The sequence below is a fragment of the Xiphophorus hellerii genome, chromosome 4 (genome assembly GCF_003331165.1).
Source record: "Xiphophorus hellerii strain 12219 chromosome 4, Xiphophorus_hellerii-4.1, whole genome shotgun sequence".
Classification (NCBI taxonomy): Eukaryota; Metazoa; Chordata; class Actinopteri; order Cyprinodontiformes; family Poeciliidae; genus Xiphophorus; species Xiphophorus hellerii.
In genome coordinates this window covers 12,573,569-12,594,121 of record NC_045675.1, presented here as the reverse complement: position 1 = coordinate 12,594,121, position 20,553 = coordinate 12,573,569, and the positions used below count along the sequence as shown (strand labels likewise).

The following is a 20,553-nucleotide window of genomic DNA, read 5'->3' as shown; positions in this document are numbered from 1 at the left end:
GAATTGTGCAAAGCTGATGTTGCCACAAATACAGCAGTTTTCGGCTCATTTCTTTGGTCATTTCGTTGCATTTTTTTTATCATTGGTTAATAGGCAGATGGTTACAAAGTTAATTTTTTTCTTTCATTTTATCTACGCTCACATGGTTATGACTTTTATTCAATAGTTATTTTGCAGTAATAATCACTGCAAACCACAGAGAACATGCTGACTGCTTGTACACTTTCTCTTCCTTTTTATGGCTCTGTCACCTGACTATCAGGCTTATGAAACTGACAAAAAAACACAATGAACTCAGTGATTTTTGTCAGAAGAGCAGGTGCTTAGGAGCAAGAGAGACAGTTTTTATTCCACACCTGTGAAAACATGCAACTCAGAAACCATGAGACTGATTGATGAAATGTCAGTAAAAACTTTTCCATTGATTTTTGAGAAGGGTGTGAATATTTATTTTTCTTCATGCCATTTTTGGAATGAAAGTAAATTAAAAAGTTCAATAGTTTTTTGTTCAAAACTGTCTTTAGTTTCCATCTTCTTGGTTGACTGTAAAATAATGACATATCTAAATCTGCCAGACTTATTTTTGGTCTCAAAATGAGAACCGGCTAGAATCGCAGCACATTTCTAGCACTGCTCAGAAAACTGGACAAGATAAATAGACAACATTGACAAAACGTTAACATTAAAAATACCTGAAATGAAAAAACACTAGAGTATTTATACTAAATAATGAGTAAATAAAACAATACATTCGTTACTATGGTACTTTCCCAGAACAAATTCAGTTTTAAAATTTCTTAAAACTAAATTCTTCAGTTTTATATACATATATATATATATCATAATTTTTTACAAATTATGACATAATTGTACAAAATTATGTATATATATATTTAGGATATACAGTATATATATATATATATATATATGTATATTTAAACATGTTAGTGACGCTGAGATTCTTATTAAGGGTTTCAGAGGGCGGGGAGTTTCTGGCCCCATATTACCTTGGGCCGGCCCTGCATGAACAGCCACTGCTTTGTTCATCTCTGGAATCTACCTGGAATCTACCTGGAATCTACCTGGAATCTACCTGGAACTCAGACTGCCTGTAGTGAACCGGGCCTTTAGCAGAATAATTAAGTTAAAGTCAGGAGTTTCTCTGCAGCCGAAGCATTTCTGTGTTTAGGGGCGAGGCGGGTTTTTTCTCCACTACTGCAAGGACAATTACAAAAATAGAAACAGTTTTTCTAACGTCAACATCAGACCTACGTTTTTATTCACAAACCAGTATATGAAAAAATATTCTTGCCCAAAATTTGATAGTTAGAGGGCACAGATCCGCATGGATCCTCCTCATGGACCCGGTTCTGAACAACATGGATGCAGAGAAACTGAGAGTCATTAGACTGAAGGCAGCCAGACTAGTTTATTTAGCTAAATTATTATATTTAGCTAAATATTATTGCTGAGGGACACAAGCAGGCCTTCTGACATACAGATTAAAAAGGACACTAGAGGCATCAAGGATGAAGGGGCAGGAGTTCAAGTCCCTTTTGCCCCCTCTGAACGTGCAACACCTTGTTGACACAATAATTACTGAGATTATTATTTTTGTCGGGTCATTAATTTGAACACGTTTTGTTGATTTTTGTTGTTGTTGTTGTTCTTTAATAAAGTTATGAACGTTTCGTTAAGCGGGTCAGAGGTGGACGTGCTGCTCTCAGCGTCCTGGCGGTGTCCAGTTCGTCACCTAATGCCGAGACCGACTCTAAACCTTCCCGGATCGACGTATTGAGCATTCCTGCTCTAAAGAACAAAGCTTGAGCAGTTCAGAAACAATGTGAAATTGGGAAAAAAGGCTATTTATCAACTGATTAAGTCGTGTTTTAGATTGTTCTCGAAAAACTATCAGTCACGGCTGATAAGTGGGTGCAAAGTGCACCCATTGATTTTTTCCAGCAGACAGCCACTCCCCTCTCTGGCTGGCATCTTTTAGGCCCTAAAAGCCTTCACTCCTGCATATTTCCCCCGGAAATGTTTTGTCTGCTCACACCTGCTGTTACGGAAAGTGACAGACGTGCAAGGAACAGTGAACTTCCATATTTCAGTTCTTTAAAACTGTTTGATGCAAATGGAGTTAAAACAATTATTCATTTAAATAGTTAAAAGTTAAAGATTTTCTCATGGCCTTTCTTTTATGAGAGAGGGAATGCCACGATGAGGTCTGCTGGCTTGGTGGAAGACATGCCTCGGTTTACAGCATCTTAAAAATGTTGGTGAATGAAAGATGACAGAGAAGCAAAATGTGCCAGAAGTATGTGTAATTTATCTGTGTGTGTGTGTGAGAGTGTGTTTTGTGCATGCTTAGCTAAGAGAAGTGTGAAAATGCAGAGTAAAAGTGGTTAGTGCCCCCTGCTGGTGGGTAAAAGCTCACTGCTGTTTATTTCCTGAAAAATATGTTGTGCTTGTGCCCAGATGTTTAGTTTGGTGCGGTTCCCTTACATTGTTTTTCATATTTTTGTCTATATTTTGCAATTATTTGCTCACACCATAAAGGTTTAGTCTGTCTAGCAAAAGGTACATCGGAAATAATTTAGAAAATATTCACGTGTTGAATTTCTGCACCTGGTCTAGTGTTTAGTTCCGCGTGTAGTTTAAAATGGAGCAGCTTAGCCCAAACTGTTTCATTATTTTAGGCATTTTAACCACATGTGGCATCGGTACATACACGTACATGTACATGTACATACACGTACATGTATGTACATACACGTGTATGTACCGATTCAGCTTTGACCCAAGATTACGTGATGAAGATAATCAAAAGAAACAACCATTTATCAAAGCACATTTCTATCGCTGCTTTGTGACAGACAAATTGTGTGGCTGTTGGTTCATCGTTTACGGCCATACCACCCTGAACACGTCTGATCTCGGAAACTGACCAGGGTCGGACCTGGTTAGTATTTGGATGGGAGACAGCATATGGGGATGGTCCATTTCCCCCCCAAACAAAATCCAGTATCCACAAAAACCAGATCAGAACAAATAGAGAAAATGGACACAAATAATCTGAGTGTTGTCAAGTAATTTGAGAACAAGCTGTGAACAGAAGAAAGGCCCTTGGACATATCTGAAGCTCAAAAATACCTTAAATCTGAAAAGTAGTTTTGAATATTTTCTTAGTTTCAAATGTTATTTTTTAATTTCAAACGTTTTTCCCAGTTTCATTTTTTTTTCTTCTGAAGAACCTTTGCGGTCCCAATTTAGCTCCATACCTATGCAGATATTTGGGTGAAAGGAGCTGGTGACAATAAAAAAAGTGAGAGCTTTGAAGAAAAAATTGTTATGATTCTGCAGTTCTTTAGACTAGAAGTTCAACCCAAATGGAAAAAAGTTCTTCAGCTGTGAAGGAGAAAACTTCATGAAATCCCTGAACTGTGAAGGGAATGAAAACTCCTGCATCACAGTATCAGGAAAGAGAATATCATGTTTTTACATAATGAGTATTTATCCTGCTAAGACCAGAAACAAACATGTTACTGACAACATAACTTTATTTTCATCTTCACAGTGAATGCAGCAGGAGATGGATCTGTTAGATGCAGAACAGTTTAGCTGTTGCCAGGGCGACTACTGCAACAGGACCAGCAGTGCCAGTACGCCCCCTGCTGGTCCTGTTGCTGTCACTGTTATTTTCTGTCTCATGCTCGTAGCTTATAGAAACAGCAGCATTGCTGCCATGTTTTCATTTTAAGCATATTTCATTTAATAAGTCTGCTCTTTTTCTTTGAGCTGATTCTCTATAAATTTAGTAAACAAAGACCAAAATATATAAAAAATTCTGATTCTAAATGTTTATTAGCAAAAATATATTTTGTGAAAGATAACATTGAAGCAACATGTGTCAGAGGTATGAATAAATGCAGAAGTTTTTGATCCGTGCCGAATTTATAAAGTGTGAAAATGTGGAGTTAAAGAGTTGTTAGTGCCCCCTGGTGGTGGCTACATCTTACCGCACCTGGTATTACTATATCAGGTGCTTTTGTCACCACCAGGGGGCACTAAAGACTTTTGCATTTTCACACTCTTTAACTCACCACTGACCACTTCTACATGTATTCTTACCTCTGCTGTGATACATTTTTGCTTTAGTATCATCTTTCACATTTTAGCGAAAGAGCCAGTAAAAGCTTCCAGCACCTGGTATTCCCAGGCAGTCTCCCATTCAAGTATTAACCAGGCCCGACCCAGACGAGATCGGCGTAGATGGGAAGGAGGCGCATGATGAGGTGATTGACTGAGCAGATGAAAAGAAAAGCATCTTCCAGTTTGAATTTACACCAAGGTTCATCACAGTGGATTTTATGCTTTATGCTTTAATTTTAAAGACTGATGATTACAGCTCACAGATTTTTAAATGAACATAATTCATTGTTGGTCCTTTAGTCTTGCAGAAGAGGAAATCTTGTGTCCAGTGAAACCAGTTTCCAGCACTTTGCTGCAGTTAGAGAATAAAGCAGAGGTGTGAGCCAAGAGCCATTTCAAGACATTTGTGAGCTTTAAGCACAAATACTCTGTTTGATCCCCAAAATAACAAAACGATCTGATTTTACAGGAAAAACTGATATAGTTTTGAATATTTATTAGCACAGTTCCATGATTACATCTTGCCATGTAGTCTGGTTGTTTATAACAAACTACTAACCTTGATAGCTCAAGGTTAGTAGTTTGAACCTTGAATTAACCAAAACGTATAGAAACAGCAAGTTATTCAATATTCTGTTTAATTAAAGAGATCAAACAGAAAATGATAATAGTTTTTACACATTTTAACATAAAATGCTTCAAAATTAAATAAATGTGCATCATCAGAAACTTTGGACCAATAAGCTGAGGACAAAGCCAGATAGTGTGGATCAACTTGCCTGGAGAATGTTGGCCTCCATCACAGGCAGGAGAAACGTTGGTGTAAAACTTGGCCAGACGTGTTTAGTATAATATGAAGCCTAGGCGCAAGTTCAAGCTGGAAGACTTCCGCTCCACCCATTCCATCTAATTACTGCGTCATCTTCATCACTGGACCTCGACCCGCCTTCTCCAATCTTCAATCAAGCTCTGTTAAAAGGCTCCACACCCACGCCGCCAGTTGCTTTCCAGCTTTGCTCAACCCACCTCCTCCCCTTCTCCACCAGCATTTCAAGTCGTCATCTTTCCCAACCTCCACCACCAGTGTCGGGCCCCGGGGGAGTACCCCTATTCAGCATTGATGGGCTCATCTGAATTCGCCGGAATTCACTGCTCAAATCTCCAGCCGGGGCCCGAGCGCCAAAGAATTGTTATTCATTTTTTGTCAATAAATTTCCTAATCGTTTATTCTTTTCTGTCGGAGTCTCTCCAGATTGAAATGTGCAATAAACAAGTTTGCATTGAATTAGATTATGTCTGGCACAAATAGAGGACTTATGCACTAATGACAGGATTAGTGTCCAAAGATCCTCTGAACTTTTGGATAAAACATGTTTGATAAATTAATCTATTTAAATTGAGTAAATGTAAAACATTATGTATTTGAAAGTGGTGAGAGTTTTAGATTGTAAAAGGTTAAAGCTGGACGATATTCCCCAAATATTGTCCTGTTGGTATGAAACTCATACCTTTAGCTCAGAGAACAGGTGATTATGTAGAAAAAGCTATTTCACTCTTAACTCTTTATTTCTTCATGTTTGAGGAGGGATGCATTTTTTGACAAAGCAAATTATTCATGTGGCAACAGCCATTCAGTTATCTTAAAAAAATCCTTCACTCACACCTAATTTTATTCCCTCTCTCCTTTTACCCCCAGCCTTTCAGTTCATGTTTTTAAATCATTTCAGTCAATCTTCCTCAGTTGCATCAGTTTCAAAAATAAACATTTAGAATCAGAAAAGTACACAGAATTATTTTTTAATGCATTTATTCAGCAGGATTTGTTTTTAGAGCACAACAGCAGTGAAGTATTGAGGATGTTTACAGAATTTTGCTTAGCCTTATCTTAGTGAATTTATAGAGAATCAATGAATTAAATGAATTATGCATAAAAAGAAAACCTGGTAGCAATGCAATTATTTCTATCAGCTAAGAAAGTAAGACAGCTACTTTCTCTCTGAGTCTCTCCAGGTTGAATTTTACATTCATGTTGGTTAGTTTTCCATTCAAACTCTACAATCTTGGGCTCTGAAAGCTTTTAACTTTTCTTTGATTAAAACAAGTTTTAATATTAAATCAAAGAAAATGAAACATGTTTAGTCCACATCTATAACTTCAAGTCAATTTATTTTTTCAAAACTAAACATTTAGAATCAGATCGGTACTGGACCCAGAATAAGAAAAAAATGTGTTTATTGAGGAAGATTATTTTAGTATAGAACAACAAAGTATAGAGGATGTTGTTGATTATAACATGTTGCTTAGCTAACCAAGCTATAGAATCAAATAAAAAGAACAGGTTTAGAAAATGAATTGTGATTAAAAAGAAAACATGGCAGCAATTCAGTAGCTTCTGTGAGCTAAGAAAATAAGTTAGAAAACAACAGAGGCACCAACAGGAGCAGCAGGGTGGGATTGGTGCTGCTGGCGCTGCTTTTGCTGCTTGGGCTGCTGGTGCTGTTTGGGCTGCTGGCGCCGTTGCAGTAGTTGCCCCGGCAGCAGCTAACCTTTGCTCCAGGGGGCCGTGTAGTAAACTGACTCATCACTAAAGAAAAATGATCTGAGCACACCAACTTAGAGGCACATCCCTTCATTATGAAACGTTCTCCTTGTGTATATCCTGTGAAAATGAAAATAGTTATGATGCAAGTAACACATTTGTATCTGGTCTTAATGTTCTAGTGATGATAAATATGAAGCAGGCAAACATGTTGGCCTCTTACCTGTTACATTAACGCAGTAGTTTTCATCCCCTGCACATTTAACGGTTTTCATGCAGTTTTCTTCATCACAGTTGAAGCACTTTTTTCTATTTGGAGTGGAGACTAAAATACAGAGATAGTTATTCAGTTTAAAAGAAATTAAGAATTATTATAATTTTTTCTTAAAAGCTTTAATTTTTTTGTCACCAACTTGTTTCTTCTAAAACATGTATATGAAGCTGGAATTACCAAACTAAGTGTATTCTGTTTTTTAATCCAAATCTATAGTTAGTTAAAAAAAGTTTGTGAGCACTGCAAATTCAAATTGTGCAAAGTATTGAAAAACATATCAAATGAATTAATTACCAAGTTTTGTGTAGTTAATCTGGGCGTTGCAGAAATCTTCACTGCAGCATTTGCTGTTTTGTACAATTCTGTAAACTCCATAGCTGATAGAGTAATTAAGACACAGATCAAACATAAAGCAATCTTTGGAGTTCCGCTCAGACTTTGCACCACCTGTAATTAAAGAACACAAATTTTAAAATGATGAGTCCCCAAACTAAGAATCATCAACAGGAAACCTCACAAATACGTACCTAAATAAAAGACTTGTGATGTTACTGCACAACAATCGTACTTTGAGGGACATTCAATTGTTTCATTAGCGCAAGATCCATAGGGGTCAGGTTCACATTTACATTTCAGGTTGTCAGCTAATTAAAACAAAGAGAAAATGAACATTTATTGTCAACAAAAGTATGAAGGAAATAATTATATAAAATTATTTCTAAATGCCAAAATCCTCTTCTTAACCAAGACAAAATGGCTGAATCACATCAGCACAAAATAGAGAGAGGGAAGAAAAAGTTTGAAAGGTTTAACAAGAAAAGTAGAAAAGAGATTATTATTGTAATTTTAATGGGAGAAAATCTAAATTTAATGAAATCACACTAAATAATGCAATGTTAGAATAATATTAATCGTAATCAAAAACTTGCCTTCCGGTAGAAACAGCACCACGAGCACCAAAGTGAAGAGGAACATTTTGCTGGTGGATTACAGGATTTCCTTGGAGGGGATCTACTCTCAGTTTTACACCTCCCCTAAATAAGCAGATCCTCCTGTTTGTGACTGGCAGATTTGTAGTGGATGCAAAAAGACGCACAATGAAAAACAGGCCATTTTTTTATCCAATCACAGCGCTCTAAATGAATACAAGGAAATTGCTGTATGATATGAGCTCTTCTCAAAAAATAATTATCTGGTAAAATCCTTGATGTTTGTCTAGATTGTTTTTTATAAGTCTGAGTATTTAATTATTGCAGCAAAAAATATTAAATGTGCCCAAGCCCGCCTTAACGCGTTAGCTTAGCCAACACAAATGCTAGTTGCTCCGTTAATTAAAACAAAGTAGCTATAAAAGCAGCCCGCCTTTACGCGATAGCTGCTTCAAACGCCTGTTTAACTGAAGAAATGTTTCTTTCCAAGCACTTACCGAGCCCAGCGCAGGCCTGTCCTGGTACTGCGGTCAGCGGCGTCTTCCTAGGATCGGTTAAGCGGAGCCAAGCTAGCCTGAATGTGCTGAGGGAGCTTAGCTGTAGTTCTTCACACGGGAAGAAACGATAATGAGTTGAGATGTTTTCTCAAGAACAGCCTGCAGACGTTGAACACAAAAACCACATGTGCAGCTCACAGATAAAGAGTTGTTTAGGTGCTAAAAGTCATATTTTATGTATATGTGAGCTTGATGGCTTTCTATAAACTTGGATGCTTTGAACACGTTCATTCTGGACTTCAACGTTAGGAAACTGTGAACTTTATTGAGTTTTTGAAGACAGTTTGTTCATATTTAACTGCAGTTAAAAACAATCACCTGTTGAAATCCTGAAAACTCCAAGTGAACAACGGTTCTTTGTGTGAGTATGTGCATGTGTACATGCAATGATTGCTTTTGAGTATAATAGTATAATTCAAAGCAATTATATGTAGATTTTTGCATACAGGAGGTCAGAAGGTGTGGAGGGTTTGCATAGCGATAGGAACTTGAATTTAAAACCAAAGTTCAAGTTCCTATTTTTCATATCAAGGTGCTAAGTGAAGCATATTACGCTTAAGTCTGTCTTCTAAGTACTTCCACTTTTGTCTTTTTGATTGTAGATGATGCACCTGTGAGAAACACCGCTCAAGCCTGGGGTCATCATCGAATCATCTGGGTCGATATCCTCTGCTGACTGCACCTGTAGGCGGGTGAAAGAGATAGTGATGTGTCGGTCGCTAACGATCTGGCTCTTTGAAGTGAACGATTGGAACCGGCTCCACAATGGGAGCCGTTTTAGGATCCTATTTGGGAGCCGGGTTTTTTTCTACAGTATATCGCTGTCTCTCCCCCTCCCTGTCGTTGTGCTTGTGCTCTGCAAGTGCCAGAGCCGATAGTTTTTCCCCACATCGTTTTTTTTTTGTCCTGCGGTGCCTCGCTGTCTCTCCCCCCTTCTCCCTCTCCTTCGCGTTTTGCTCTTTTGCCAGTGCTAGAGCGGAGAGTTTTTTCCCTCGGTCGGTCCACTGCCCTCATGTCAAGCGTGTGCTCCACACATCTGACTAATCACACATAGTTTCAATCAAGAATGTGGCGGGAAAACACTGAAAAAAAAGTTTATCTCCACTTTTTTGTGGAAAGGGCAGGCAATTGGCCAAGCTGTATAGCTTTCGTCGGCAGGTGTTTATGTACAGACACTCACTCAGCGGTCAAGAAGCACAGAAAGAAGGGGAGTTAGTGTGAGAACTGAATCGGTGAAAATAAATGAGTGACAGAAAACCGAGCAAGATTTGGACTCATTTTAATGCTACATCAACTCCAGGGCAGCGTGCAGACTGTGCAAAGTCAGCATTTCCTATCGTGCAGGCTCGACAAACAACCTGCACAGGCACATGCGGACATCACACGCATCGGTATTGCTATAGCATTGTTATGCGGCATTTTTACTCATCATAAGTGCTTAACAATGTCAATAATGAAACAAAATATTATAAAATTAGGTTTAAGCTATTAATTAATTAATAATGTCAAAAATATATATGGGGAGCCGAAAGAGCCGGCTCTCCACAGTAAGAAGAGCCATTAGAGTCGCATCTTGAAAAGGAGCCGAAAATCCCATCACTGGAAGGAGAGTCTGTGCACATGTTGCTGCTGATCACCGGCTCTCTGCCTTCTTCTTCTTCTTCTTTGTGATTTTTAGTGGCGGGTGACATCTAACGTTAAGCTGTATTATCGCCATCTACTGTGGACCGGAGCATCTCCCCCAATCTAAATTCTTACATATAATCCTGTTACCTTCAAAAATTTAATAACCGCTTTATTTATTTTATGTTTAATTAATATCTTATTAAGTTTTAATGTCTCTATATCATATTTCCTAATTTCTTGTTTTAGCTTCTCTCTACTTGCTTTATATTTTCCACAATTAATTATTACATGTTCTACTGTTTCCATATCCATACCACACTCACATCTACCTGCTGGATGTTTACCCATCAAATGTAAAGTTTTATTTAATCCAGTATGTCCAAGGCGCAATCTTGTCATTACTACTTGCTCTTTTCGATTTTCTCCTATTATTTCCATATTCCCTACTTTCTTTTGTATATGAAATAAATGACGACCTTTAGTTCCTTCTTCCCACAATTGTTGCCATTCAGATTTAATTTTGCTCTTAATAATTGATTTTATCTCAGACTTACAATACGTTATGTCCATAATTATACTTTGTTTTAAGGACACATTAGCTAAATGATCTGCCATTTCATTTCCTTCTATATCTTTATGAGCTGGTATCCACATAAACCTAATCTCTATTTGAGTTTGTGTCATTCTAAATATAACTTCATAACTTTCGTATACTAACTCCATACGACTTTCAGATGAGATATTTAAAATAGACATTAGTGCTGATAATGAATCTGAACATATAAGAACTTTTCCAATTTTATTTTGCTCTACCCACTGTAAGGCCATCAGTATTGCAAACATTTCCACTGTGTAAACAGCTAAATGGTCAGATGTTCTTTGTTTCATAAATATACCTAGTTCAGGAATAGCATAAGCAAATCCTGTTTTATTTGAAACTCGATCTTTTGAACCATCTGTATATATAATTATAAAGGATTTATACATATTCTTAATTCTATCATTTACAAAACTTACCCAGTTATTATCTTTATTAACCTGCATTTTGTTATAAACTTCTAGATCAACATTTGCATATGGAAACAACCAAAAAGGAGTACTTGGATAAGGCACCGCAGCGCAGTACCTCTTTCCCTGTATCCCCATTTCCCTAGAGGATTTATCTGCTGCCCATGCAAAACAGTCTATTTTAGCTTTTCCACTCTCCCAACAAGGTCTCAGGATTCTTACTGTTGGATTATTCTCCTCCTTATGTCCCTGCAAACTCACCCAATAATTTAGCATAATTTGCTTATGTCTTAAATATAAAGGAATCTCTCCCATTTCAACCTGCACTGCCAAAGATGGAGATGTCTTCAAAGCTCCACAGCATAATCTCAAAGCTTGATTTTGAATTACTTCTAACTTACTAATCACTGTTTTCGCAGCCTGCCTATAAACTACACATCCGTAATCCAACACTGATCTAATCAAAGCAATATACATCTTTTTTAAATTACTTTTATTTGCGCCCCAATCTAATCCTGTTAAACACCTCATTATATTTATAACTTTTTTACATTTCCCTTCAATATGCTTTACATGCTCACCCCATAAAAGCTTGGAATCAAACATGATTCCTAAAAAACGAAATTTACTTACTTTTTCTATTTTTCCTCCATACATTTTTAAATCAATTTCCTCAATTTTCTTCCTACTGAATACAACAGTCTTTGTTTTACCTACTGAGAATTTAACTCCCCAATTATAACCCCAATTTTCAACAGATTTAACAGCATTCTGTATTTTCTCGTACACTAATCTTACATTTGTCCCTTTCCTCCGCAAAGTGCCGTCATCAGCAAATAATGACTGCATGTCATCCTGATCTACTTCTGTAAAAACATCATTAATCATGATTGAAAATAATAAAGGACTGATAATACTTCCCTGTGGAGTTCCATTATCAATTTTATATTTATCGGCTCTTGTTACTCCCATCTGTACCTGTATAACTCTATTCAACAAAAAATCCTTAATCCAATTATAAGCCCTTCCTGTTATCCCCATTTTATATAATTTTATAAGCAACCCATCCTTCCATACCATGTCATATGCTTTCTCAATATCAAAAAATACTGCTACTACTACTTCCCTATTAATTTGAGTTTTTCTAATATCTGACTCCAAACACACAACTGGATCCATTGTACTCCTTCCTCTTCTGAATCCACTTTGACATGAAGACAAAAGTCCTGTACTTTCTACATAATACGTAATCCTTTCCGTTATCATTCTTTCCATAATCTTTCCTAAACACGAAGTTAGTGCAATTAGTCTATAACTAGAAGGGTTTGTTGGATCCTTTCCCGGTTTAATAATTGGCACAATAATTGCTTCCTTCCAATTAGAGGGTAATCTTCCTTCTTTCCAGATCTTATTATATAAACCTAAAAGTTTTTCTTCAGCTTGATTCCCTAAGTGTTTTAACATAATATAGCATATCTGATCTTTTCCTGGTGCTGTTAATCCTGTTCTAGATATTGCTCTCTTCATTTCTTGCATAGAAAAAGAAACATCCATGACATTACCTGGAGTTGTTTCACCTTCTAAAATAAAATCATTTGCCCTTCTTGTCTGCTCCCTCCTAAATTTCCCCTGTTCTGTTAAATTATCTGAACTATGAATCTTTGTAAATGTTCTTGCCATTACGTCTACTTTCTCTTCACTTGTTACTGCTGTTCTTTCTTCCTGTTTTAGGATTGTTTATGTTCTCTCCTGTATGTTTCCCCTCATTTTCTTAATCATTCTCCATACATTAGCTATGGGAGTTGTTCTGCCTATTGAATCACAATATTCTCTCCATTTCATCTTCTTTGCTTTCTTAATAACTTTGCTGCTGCTTGATCTTTTTTATATTCAATTAAATTTTTAAAATTATGTGTTCTTTTCAATATTCTAAAAGCTTTATTTCTTTTCCTTATTGCTTCACTGCATTCTTGTGTCCACCAAGGGACCCCTTTCTTTCTGCTCTGACCTTTACTTACAGGAATTGCTATTTTTGCTGCTTTCAATATAACTGCCCTAATCTTTCCCTCTATACTTTCTATATCTAGATTTAAATTGACTTCATCCATGTATTTCTCACATATATCTTTAAATATATTCCATTTTGCCTTACCAAATATCCATCTTTCTTGCCTTCCTACCACCCTCTTCTCTTTAGAAATAAAGATTTTACAAAAAATTGGAAAATGATCACTACCTATTGTTGTTTCTTGCTCTATTTCCCACTCACATAATCCAGCTAAATCTCTGGACACCAGAGTTAAATCTATAGATGAGCAATTTCCTCATCTATAGATGAGGAAATTGCTTCCCTAAGCAATTTCCTCATCTGTGTGCACATCTATTCTTGTTCCCCTCCCATCATTCATACACACTATTTGATTATCTTCCAACAGCTGTTCTAAAATATCTCCATTTGTATCAGTTCCCTGCCCTTCCCATAAATTGCTACGGGCATTAAAATCTGCACACCAAATAACTTTATTTCTATTTTGTCCCTGAATTTCTTTTAATTTATCCAACTCTAATCTTTCACATGGATTATAATAATTTATTATAATATATGGATCCGCATTTATCCAAATCTCTACAATTACAAACTCATCTTCTTTCCCTGTCTTAACCACTCTAAACGACAGCCCCTCCCTAATAAAGATGGCACATCCCCCACCATTACCTTCAATCCAATCAAATCTAATAGCAGAATAATTTAAGATTTTAAATTCTAATTGGGGTTTTAACCAAGTTTCTTGAATACAAATGACCTCTGGAGCTTCTTCTAATTTATAAATAAAATGTTTTAATTCCTGTCCATTTGCTATCAAACTTCTTGCATTCCATTGAAGAAGCAAGACCATAGCGTAACTATCCTATCCAAGCTGCCTCCTGGCTAGCCTGAGCACTGAGATCATCCCTCACTTCCTCCCATGTTAATTCATTAATGTTAAGATGATTTGCTGCTGCTTTCACAATTACTTGAATTCTTTCGGTTTTTGACTTAATTTCCATAGTTGCATTCATTACCCCTGCAATGAATATCACTAGCTTTTTTAAATCCACATACACTTTATTTTCTTTTGTTTGGTTTACCTCTGTATTCATCCTGTTTTCCACCCCATCATCATTTGCTTTACCACTTTAACAGCCTCTGCAATGTTGCGTAATTCTAATTTGTTGAACCTGAACCTCCCTCTTCATTACTTCACAGCCCCCATATGCCACACTGTGACTTCCACCACAATTACAACATTTTGGCTGCCTGCTCTTGTTGCACTGTTCATATTCATGATCCTCTCCACATCGTGCGCATCTTCTTTTTTCTTTACACATCTGTGCTGTATGGGAAAATCTTTGACATTTAAAGCATCTAATCGGCCGTGGGACATACTCTCTTACATTGTAGGTCAAATATCCTAAATAGACTCTCTCTGGAAGTCTTTCTTCATCAAACTTTATCAAAACACTTTCGCAATTCATTTTCTCTCCATTTTTAAAGGTCTGAAGCCTTCTTACTTCTTTAACTCTTCCTCCTCTGAGATTTGATTTTATTTCTTCATTTGAAACCTCAATCGGGATCCCCCAAATCACTCCCTTCCTCCATTTACTTCCTTCTTGTACCAGACTCACGCTTGTCACTTTATATTCAGCATGTATATATGTATATACAGGTCGGATTTTTTCCAAATGCGACCCAGGCAACTTGAGTATTTAATTCGTATCCGATCTTTTCAAATGTGACCTGAATCTTAAAGGCCGTGTTCATCAGACGTTAACGTCACTGATACTCAACAAATCTCACTAGTCTTCGTAAGCGGGAAGGAAAACAACAACCATGATGAACAATAATGAGGATTAAGTTGTTAATATGTTGCTCCTGTCGGTCAACAACTTCAAAATAATAAGCTTTGCTCCACTATCTAGAAAGTGGAGAGTATTATTACAATAAGGGCAAAAGGCTGTGGGCTTGCCTTGGGCCTCAGAAGTGGAGGGGGTTGTGGCTGAGGACCTCTGAGAGGTAGCATCGTGTGTTGAGCCATGTAGCACAGTAGTAGTCCCTTTAGTGGCTCTCTTATCTCTTTTGATGCCATTTCTGTCTCTCGGCCTTTCTTCCACCTTGACAGAGCGATCTCCACCCTCTTGAATAATCAACTCATACTCCAGCCACTCTGCAAAGTCTCTCAATGATGGTATTCCACTTTTCTGTGGGTAGAGGTAGCGGCGGAAAGCAGCACGCAAGTCTTGGGGTAGCTTCCGTGTGAGTCTTGCTGCATGAGATCCGCATTGTAGCTTTATGTGTCCATCTTCCCCAAGTTGCTCTAACATGCCAACCAAAGCACGCACTCGTAGAGCAAATCTCCTGAATCCGGTTGTGTCACTTGTACGAATATTGGGCTCATCCATAAGCTCTGCTATTCTCTGAAGTGACAGTTGGTGAGGCTGGCCGTAATGTTTAGTGAGTGAAGCCATCGTATCAGAGTAGGGGCGGAGTGAATTACTGTACGAGTCAGCAATTAAAAGAGCTTCTTCAAATTTAAGGTGGTCACATAGTACCTGATATTTGAACCTCTCTGTTGCGTCGGCTGGGAGAATATTATCAAGGGCGAGTCTTAATCTGGCAAATTGCCTGGGATCATCCTTTGTGAACTCTGGTATTGATGGCAATGGTCCTCTGTAGATCTTCTCCCTTGTAGCTATGGCCATTGTGGGATCCAATGTTTGGGCAGGAGAGGGCATGTTGTTATCCAAGCTAAGTCCAGCTCGTGGTTGAGATAAAGGCGTGGACTGTGGCACTCGGGATTGAAAGTCAGGAGCTCTGCTGACTGCAGCTGCGGTTTGTTGTCGTACATGTAGCTCTTGTAAACGTTGGCTAAGCTCTTGTACAATGGCTGGTGGAGGTGGAGGGGGTGGAGCCAACTGTACTTCCTGATTATCTGGATAGTCACCCAGAAAGGGGATTGGAGGGGGTGGTATTGGCCACTCCTCAGCTACATTCTGTGTAGAGGATACATTGAGCTGCTCCTGCTGCAGGAAAGAGGGTGCGTAGTTTGACGTGTGGAGATCCAAGTGTCATCAGCTGAAATGTAACTATCTGGCTGCTGTGCGAATTGTAGGCTAGTTGATCTGCCTCCTCATGTCTTTAACCATCAGCTGAAGTCGATTATTATCCTCTTGCAGTTGCTGCACAATGGTCATGACCTCGTGTGAGATGCTGGGTAACACTGGCGTCTGTCCGACAGCTCCAGCAAAACCAGAAGTCTGGGTGAAGGGCGTCGTCTCGGCGTATCCCTCTGTAGTCTGGTGCTGTTCCACCGTGGTGTTTGATGGCAGTGTATATCCATCATAATCAGCCATCCATCCTGGCGGTCGCACAGCCCTCCGTGGACGTGCACCTGCTCGCTCGGGGTCATAATCCATATTCACTCTGTAATCACCACTCCGGCTGGAAGGACCACTATGTTATAACGCTGCTATACGTCTGGGGTTCGGAATGAAAATTGTGATCGCAGAATGTGCACGGTTTAGATGCCCAGATGACCCCGAGCCAATAACGAAGCCAGGTGATGGTTTGACTCTTTAATCAGCCGGTGACAACTGGTTTACAGGCAGGATGTGCGTGGATTGAAGTTTGTAGACATTTGTGTGGTTCTACAAAGAAATTAATAAATACAAATTACAATCCACTATGAATGCAGATACTCATTAACAAACATATTTTAATCATATTATTTGTCTGTTTCATTAATATTAAAGTTAAATAAAGCAAAAGAAAGCAACTAAACATAATATAGCTTACCATTTTAGCACAGAAATTAGCTTAGCCTAGCCTTCGCTTATTCTAAAAGAAAATCTAACAACAGGAAATGTTCTAAGTACTAAAATGCACATATAATGCCGCTTAAACATAAATACACTGCAACCTACCATTCATATGGACGCACACTCGAACAAAATAACAAAACCACCTTCAAACACCACGTCCGCTGACCTGCACGGCTTCTCAAACAATGTTTTGGTATGAAAAAAGAACTGCTACTCACAAACGGCCGCGCCACCTGGTGACGAAGCTAGGAACTACAACATGGCCTTCAGAACAATATTACTAAAATTATACTTTGGATAATACCGTTAAAAAATACACTTTTTGCATTTATTTGCAAAAATATATATTTTAAACGTACATTTTAAAAATATATACAAAATGCTTTTCTGAAGTTGTACCCCGGTTTTTCTTTTAACGCCATAATATCTTAACAAATGAGAAAACAAAGGCCCATTATGTAGAAACTTTGATATCACCCTTAACTGTCCTGTCTATTAACATAGGAGGGAATGCATTTTAATTTCTGCGCTTGCCAATATGTTCATCCCCTATCTATTGTCCTGTTGATATGAAACTTCTAGCAGAAGATCTTAGAACAAGTGTGATTATGAAGAAAAGGTGAAATCCCTCTTAACTCTTAATTTCTCCATGTTAGCAGGGGGATGCATTTTTTCCCAAATCAAATTATTAGCCTGTGGATATTTGCTTGCCCTATTTATTTTCCCCAAATATTGTCCTGTTGGTATGAAACTCATACCTTTAGCTCAGAGAACAGGTGATTATGTAGAAAAAGCTATTTCACTCTTAACTCTTTATTTCTTCATGTTTGAGGAGGGATGCATTTTTTGACAAAGCAAATTATTCATGTGGCAACAGCCATTCAGTTATCTTAAAAAATCCTTCACTCACACCTAATTTTATTCCCTCTCTCCTTTTACCCCCAGCCTTTCAGTTCATGTTTTTAAATCATTTCAGTCAATCTTCCTCAGTTGCATCAGTTTCAAAAATAAACATTTAGAATCAGAAAAGTACACAGAATTATTTTTTAATGCATTTATTCAGCAGGATTTGTTTTTAGAGCACAACAGCAGTGAAGTATTGAGGATGTTTACAGAATTTTGCTTGGTCTTATCTTAGTGAATTTATAGAGAATCAATGAAAAGAAAAAAAACAGATTTATTAAATGAATTATGCATAAAAAGAAAACCTGGTAGCAATGCAATTATTTCTATCAACTAACAAAGTAAGACAGCTACTTTCTCTCTGTATGAGTCTCTCCAGGTTTAATTTTACATTCATGTTGGTTAGTTTTCCATTCAAACTCTACAATCTTGGGCTCTGAAAGATTTTAACTTTGATTAAAACAAGTTTTAATATTAAATCAAAGAAAATGAAACATGTTTATTCCACATCTATAACATCAAGTCATTTTGTTTTTTCAAAACTAAACATTTAGAATCAGATCGGTACTTGACCCAGAATAAAAAAAAATTGTGTTTATTGAGGAAGATTATTTTAGTATAGAACAACAAAGTATAGAGGATGTTGTTGATTATAAAATGTTGCTTAGCTAACCAAGCTATAGAATCAAATAAAAAGAACAGGTTTAGAAAATGAATTGTGATTAAAAAGAAAATATGGCAGCAATTCAGTAGCTTCTGTGAGCTAAGAAAATAAGATAGAAAACAACAGAGGCACCAACAGGAGCAGCAGGGTGGGACTGGTGCTGCTGGCGCTGCTGGTGCTGCTGGTACTGCTTGGGCTGCCTGGGCTGCTGGCGCTGTTGCAGTAGTTGGCCCGGCAGCAGCTAACCTTTGCTCCAGGGGGCCGTGTAGTAAACTGACTCATCACTGAAGAAAAATGATCTGAGCACACCGACTTAGAGGCACATCCCTTCAACATGAAACGTTCTCCTGGTGTATATCCTGTGAAAATGAAAATAGTTATGATGCAAGTAACACATTTGTATCTGGTCTTAATGTTCTTGTGATGATAAATATGAAGCATGCAAACATGTTGGCCTCTTACCTGTTACTTTAATGCAGTAGTTTTCATCCCCTGCACATTTAACGGTTTTCATGCAGTTTTCTTCATCACAGTTGTAGCACTTTTTTCTATTTGGAGTGGAGACTAAGATACAGAGATAGTTATTCAGTTTAAAAGAAATTAAGAATTATTATAATTTTTTCTTAAAAGCTTTAATTTTTTGTCACCAACTTGTTTCTTCTAAAACATGTATATGAAGCTGGAATTACAAAACTAAGTGTATTCTGTTTTTTAATCCAAATCTATAGTTGGTTAAAAAAAGTTTGTGAGCACTGCAAATTCAAATTGTGCAAAGTATTGAAAAACATAATCAATGAATTAATTACCAAGTTTTGTGTAGTTAATCTGGGCATTGCAGAGATCTTCACTGCAGCACTTGGTGTTTTGTACAATTCTGTAAGCTCCATAGCTGATAGAGTAGTTAATACACAGATCAGACATAAAGCAACCTTTGGAGTTGTACTCAGACTTTGCACCACCTGTAATTAAAGAACACAAATTTTAAAATGATGAGTTCCCAAACTAAGAATCATCAACAGGAAACCTCACAAATACGTACCTAAATAATAGACTTGTGTTCTTACTGAACAACGATTGAACTGTGAGGGACATTCAGTTGTTTCCTTAGCGCAAGTTCCATAGCGGCCAGGTTCACATTTACATTTCAGGTTGTCAGCTAATTAAAACAAAGAGAAAATGAACATTTATTGTCAACAAAAGTATGAAGGAAACTATTATATAAAATTATTTCTAAATGCCAAAATCCTCTTCTTAACCAAGACAAAATGGCTGAATCACATCAGCACAAAATAGAGAGAGGGAAGAAAAAGTTTGAAAGTTTAACAAGAAAAGTAGAGAAGAGATTATTATTGTAATTTTTAATGGGAGAAAATCTAAATTTAATGAAATCACACTAAATAATGCAATGTTAGAATAATATTAATCGTAATCAAAAACTTGCCTTCCGGTAGAAACAGCACCACGAGCACCAAAGTGAAGAGGAACATTTTGCTGATGGATTACAGGATTTCCTTGGAGGGGATCTACTCCCAGTTTTATACCTCCCCTAAATAAGCAGATCTTCCTGTTTGTGACTGGCAGATTTGTAGTGGATGCAAAAAGAAGCCCAATGAAAAACAGGCCATTTTTTTTTATCCAATCACAGCGCTCTAATTGAATACAAGGAAATTGCTGTATGATATGAGCTCTTCTCAAAAAATAATTATCTGGTAAAATCCTTGATGTTTGTCTAGATTGTTTTTTATAAGTCTGAGTATTTAATTATTGCAGCAAAAATATTAAATGTGCCCAAGCCCGCCTTTACGCGTTAGCTTAGCCAACACAAATGCTAGTTGCTCCGTTAATTAAAACAAAGTAGCTATAAAAGCAGCCCGCCTTTACGCGGTAGCTGCTTCAAACGCCTGTTTAACTGAAGAAATGTTTCTTTCCAAGCACTTACCGAGCCCAGCGCAGGCCTGTCCTGGTACTGCGGTCAGCGGCGTCTTCCTAGGATCGGTTAAGCGGAGCCAAGCTAGCCTGAATGTGCTGAGGGAGCTTAGCTG

The 20,553-nt window shown here is 37.5% G+C and overlaps 1 long non-coding RNA gene across 1 annotated transcript; it reads right to left on the bottom strand.

Moving 5' to 3' along the window:
- Window positions 1-5,942: 5,942 nt before the first annotated feature.
- LOC116718790 (uncharacterized) lies at window positions 5,943-7,381 on the bottom strand. Its single transcript, XR_004338987.1, has 3 exons — window positions 7,260-7,381; window positions 6,915-7,016; window positions 5,943-6,811 (listed from the first exon to the last, which is right to left on the bottom strand). It is a non-coding gene; the product is annotated as an uncharacterized LOC116718790 (long non-coding RNA).
- Window positions 7,382-20,553: the final 13,172 nt, after the last annotated feature.